The sequence below is a fragment of the Bidens hawaiensis genome, unplaced genomic scaffold, assembly GCF_021521415.1.
Source record: "Bidens hawaiensis isolate Kalapana, Puna unplaced genomic scaffold, B.hawaiensis_p1.1 tig00039633_1, whole genome shotgun sequence".
Lineage (NCBI taxonomy): Eukaryota > Viridiplantae > Streptophyta > Magnoliopsida > Asterales > Asteraceae > Bidens > Bidens hawaiensis.
This window is the reverse complement of record NW_027496986.1, coordinates 1-5556: the sequence shown is the minus strand read 5'-3', so window position 1 is coordinate 5556 and position 5556 is coordinate 1. Positions and strand designations below refer to the sequence as shown.

The window sequence follows — 5556 nt, the reverse complement described above, 5'->3', positions numbered from 1 at the left end:
CAAAGTGTTTCCCCTTGGGTGTATATAAATATATGGAGAGACTAATTAATATCATTGAACGTAACCCTAAACCTCACATAACAATTTCTTGACCCTCTCTTCCTCTATATTATTCGGTTTCTCAAGAACCCTAATCCCCATCACTAATATACATCCTAAAGGGGAACCCGACCAAGCTGACTGTCATGTCGTGTGGATCGTTCTCATCAGCCGTGGCCTCTCTCTCTGCTGTGACAAGTATGTTTTAGTTGTGGGTTTATCATAATATTGATGTTTTCTATTATATACATTAAGAACTGATCAACATGTGGTATCAGAGCGATGCTGATTAATCAGTTCTTCATGTCTTCCATTAACTCGGGATCTAAAACGGAAGACATGGACTAAAATCTGATAAACCCTAACAATTTTCGGTTTTTTCTTATTAATTCGTTTTATTTTATTATCATTATTAAAAATCCGAATTTAAGAAACCCTAACAATTTTCCGAAAACTGAAAAATTAATGATCTTTGTGTTCATAACAGTTTTTTGAAAATCTGGTATAATCTGGTTCAAGATCTGGATTGTTATAATGTATTACTAAATTTTTATTAAGATTTAGACCAAGATATTTCGAATTCTGTAAACTTAATAAAGAAATTACTTTGAAAATAATCAAATCTAGGATAAACAAACAATCCCTAAGAATTCAGATCAAATATTATAAACTGTTCATCAACTTATGGGTGTATGTGTTTACAGTTAAAACAGTTTTCGGAAAACTATGAGTTTTCGAAAACACTAAAACCAGAAAACGCATCAAACCAGAAAACTTAATTTCCTGAGACTAAGTTTTTTTTTCTCCGTGAACAGTACACTAAAATTTTTTGTAAATACTTGAAATTCATATTGATTACTTTTACAAAACATAAAAAAAGCTTAACTTAAATGAATGATGATGTACACTTCTGCCCAAAGGTGATGTGATACATCTAACATATCATTCAAGTTTAAATACAAGCTGTGTTAGTTTAGCTTAAACATGATTTAAATGTATCACTTCTGCCCAAAGGTGATGCGATACATCTATATCAAAGCAAAACTAACTCGCGCATGATTAAAATGGTTGTTTCACTTCTGCCCAAAGGTGATGTGTTACAATTGTTTTGAACATATACTTAAGTAAAATTTAATTGTGCCCAAAGGTGATTTATCTTTTATATAAGTAGAATTTTATTAATTACATTAGTCTATTATTTTGTTGTTAATAATAGATATTTATTATCACAGCTTCATAATTTAAATGGTTCTTATTTATGCTTGCATTAGTTTAAATTGCCCCTAGTTCACTCTAAGATCTTCTAGTTTAGTATCTTAACATTCTCAAATAAATTCCAATAATAGCTCCGAATGGTGGAATCACATCATTAACTGGAGATAACTTTGCTGCCTGGAAGGACTCTCTTATGCTTAATCTTGCCTTCCTGGATTTCGACTTTGCTCTAAACGAGGATGAACCTCCAGCACTAACCACTGAAAGCACTCCTGCTCAGCACTTACTGTTCGAAAAATGGAAGAGATGTAACCGCATGTCTCTAATTCTTATGAAAAACTCCATTAGCATGCCCATAAGAGGATCCATTCCAGACTCTGAAAATGCTAAAACCTATCTGGCTTCTATGGAGGAACAATTCAAAGGAACGTCTAAGGCGCATGCTAGTACTCTTATTCTCAAGCTGGTGACTACTAAGTATGATGGAAGGAGTGGCATTCGTGGGCACATTATGGTTATGAACGACATGGCCCATAAGCTGAAGGGATTAGACATGGAGATCAGTTATGGTTTTCTGGTGCACTTCATCATGACCTCTCTTCCAGCTGCCTATGAAGCTTTCAAGATCAATTACAATACCAAGAAGGACAAATGGACTATGAGTGAGCTGATTGCTATGTGCTTGCAAGAGGAAGAGCATATGAAGATGGACAAACATGAAGTTGCTTACCTTGCCACCAGTTCCAAGAAGAGGAAGAACACTAATCCAAGAAAGGAGTTTGCTAAAGTTCAGAAAACAAATACAGGTGCCTCAACCAACTCTCAGAACTCCACTAGAAATCCCTTCTGCAAGTTCTGTAAGAAGTACATTCATAAGCAGAAGGACTGTTCAGACTTTGAGGAGTGGATGGCTAAGAAAGGTAATGATCTCTTTATGATACTTGAGTCCTATAATTTAACTGTTCCTGCTAATACATGGTGGTTTGATTCTGGTTCTATGGTTCATGTGACCAATTCAACTCAGGGATTCCTTTCAATCCGGAAGCTGGAAAGAAACCAAAGAACACTAAGACTGAGGAATGATAAAGAACTTGAAGTCAAGATTGTGGGAACTTTACCATTAATAATGAAAACTGGTTTATGTAATAAACTTTATGATACCTTATATATTCTTGAGATTACTCGGAATCTTGTATCAGGACAAAAGTTAGACATGGACGGTTTTGATGTTTCTCATGGTCGTGGCAAACTTACTATTTCTTTAAATTCTCAAGTGTTTGGTTATTGCTTTTTGGATGATGGTCTTTATAGATTAGAACTAGATGATAATTTTTCTAAATCTTTGTTGTCATATAATATTAATGAATCACTCACAAAGATTAAAGAGAAACGAGACTTAGAGACTTCTTCTATGTTGTGGCATCAACATTTAGGCCACATCTCACGAGAATGGTTAGCCTGCCTCGTGAAGAATGAAGTCTTACCACATCTCAATTTCACCGATTTTGGAACATGTGTCAAATGCCTTAAAGGCAAAATGACATCAGCAAATAAGAAAGGCGCCACTAGAAGCTCTAATTAATTAGAACTCATTCATACTGATATTAGGTGGTCCTTAACCCATTGCTGGTATAGTTGTACATACTTCTTTTATCACTTTCATTGATGATTATTCCTGATATATGTACCTGTATCTCATTAAAGAAAAATCTGAATCTGTAACAAATTTTAAAGATTATAAAACTGAAGTTGAAAAACAATTATATCGTCAAATAAAATTTGTCAGATCAGATTAAGGAGGTGAATATTATGGAAGACATACTGATGTGGGTCAGGCCCCTGGTCCATTTATTGAGTTTTGTAAGGGCCATGGGATCGTGAACCAATATACTATGCCAGGTACTCCTCAGCAAAATGGTGTCGCTGAACGGAGAAATCAAACCCTTATGGATATGGTATGCAGTATATTAGCCAACACTAATTTACCTCTATTTCTCTGGACTGAAGCCTTAAAAGCAGCCGTTCATATACTCAATAGAGTTCCTTCTAAGTATGTCCCTAAAACTCCTTATGAACTTTGGACGGGAAGGAAACCGAGTCTTAGTTATATGAAAGTATGGGGCTGTATTGCTGAAACAAAACTTTATAACCCTTTCCTAAAGAAACTTAACCCTAAATCTGTTACATGCTTCTTTATTGGGTATCCTGAAAATTCAAAGGGTTATCGTTTCTATTGTCCTTCCCATGTCACTCGTATTGTAGAAACCAAGCGTACCATTTTCCTGGAGGATTACAAGATCAGTGGGAGCAGTACTAACCCTTATGAAGAATTGCAAGAAATACAAAATGCGGGAGAAGACTCGTAGATTATCGTAACTCTGGTTATTCCTCTTGTACCTCATGCAATTGAACCTTCTACACCACCTTCTCCACACTCAGAACCCGTTATAATAGAAAATGAAGGCACATCAAACACTCAAAACCAAGACAATGTTGAACCCGCTAATCAAATCAGAAGGTTATCCAGGTCTAGAAGACCTACTAACTTTGATGATTATGTCACCTACTTGACTGAAGCTGACGCCGGAAAGCTTAATGATCATATCTCTTATAATGAAGCCATGAGCAGTGATCAGTCTTCTGAATGGAATAAAGCAATGATTGATGAGCTCGAATCCATTAGGAAAAATGACGTTTGGGATTTGGTAGAATTGCCCAACGGTGTCAAACCTGTAGGATGTAAATGGGTGTTCAAAACAAAACTTGATCCAAATGAGAACGTTGAATGCTATAAAGCGAGATTGGTTGCAAAGGGCTACACTCAGAAAGAGGGAATTGACTATCAAGTGACCTTTTCGCCTGTCTCTTGAAAAGATTCATTAAGGATCATTACGGCCCTAGTAGCTCACTTTGATTTAGAGCTACAACAGATGGACGTGAAAACCGCTTTCCTTAACGGCACTTTAGACGAAGAGGTGTACATGAAGCAACCTGAAGGTTTTAAACCTGAAGGTCAAGAACATCTAGTCTGTAAGCTCAAGAAGTCAATATATGGGTTGAAACATGCATCACGTCAATGGTACCTAAAGTTTGTTGAAGTCATGAAGAAACAAGGTTTTGCAAAGAATCAAGTGGATCAATGCACCTACCTCAAAATGAGTGGGAGTAAGTTTACTATACTTGTCCTTTACGTAGATGATATTCTATTGGCAAGTAATAGTTTAGACATGTTGCATGAGTCAAAGCGATTACTCTCGCATAAATTCGACATGAAGGATCTCGAAGATGCTTCTTATGTTATTGGCATCGAAATTCACCGAAACAGACACAGAGGGATCTTAGGATTATCTCAAAGGGCCTACATTGACCGTGTCCTTACTCGTTACAAAATGCAACATTGTAACCCAACTGCATCTCCTGTAGTTAAAGGAGACGTTTTCGGGGCGTTCCAATGTCTGGAAACAGAGGTTGAAAGGAACAAATGAGATTGATACCTTATGCATTAGTAGTCAGGAGCCTTATGTATGCACAAGTTTGTACTCATCCGGATATTGCTTACATTTCTGGAATGTTAGGCAGCTATCAGACTAATCATGGCCTTGAACAATGGAAAGCAGCTAAGAAGGTGCTTCGATATCTTCAAAGGACGAATGACTACAAACTGACTTATAAAAGAAGTGATAATTTAGAAGTGGTAGGTTATTCCGATTCTGACTTTGCTAAATGCAAAAATGACAAGAGGTCCACTTCGGGGTATATCTTTATGTTAGAAGTAGGGCCCATCTCATGGAGGAGTCATAAGCAACAGTTAACGACTACTTCCACTATGATGGCAGAATACAAACCTGTTTATAATGCTACCTGTTGTGGAATGTTGCTTAAAAATCTAATCTCTGGACTCAATTTAGTCAATTCCATTTCTAGACCATTGAAGCTTTATTGTGATAATTCATCTGCCGTTAATTTCTCGAACAGTAACAGTTCGACTGGAGATGGTTTATATCTTGATACAAAGTATTTGTTCGTGCGTGAACGAGTTGAGGAAAATAAACTTTGTATTGAGTATATTAGTACGCATAATATGCTAGCAGATCCGATGACTAAAGGTCTCCCACCTAAAGTTTTTGAAGAACATGTTGCTAATATGGGATTTACTGAAGACCTTATTTAACTGCATATTGTACTTATTTACATGTTATTTAATAAAATTTCCTATGTTTTTATTTTGTATGTCTCCTAATATGTTCCGCATGCGTAATGACATATAGACAAATTATTATACAAATCAAATATTTGAAGGGC

At 36.1% G+C, this 5556-nt stretch overlaps 1 pseudogene; it reads left to right on the top strand.

Moving 5' to 3' along the window:
• Nucleotides 1–4735: 4735 nt before the first annotated feature.
• On the top strand, nucleotides 4736–5425 carry LOC143591434 (secreted RxLR effector protein 161 pseudogene; annotated as a pseudogene).
• The last annotated feature ends 131 nt before the right edge of the window (nucleotides 5426–5556 follow it).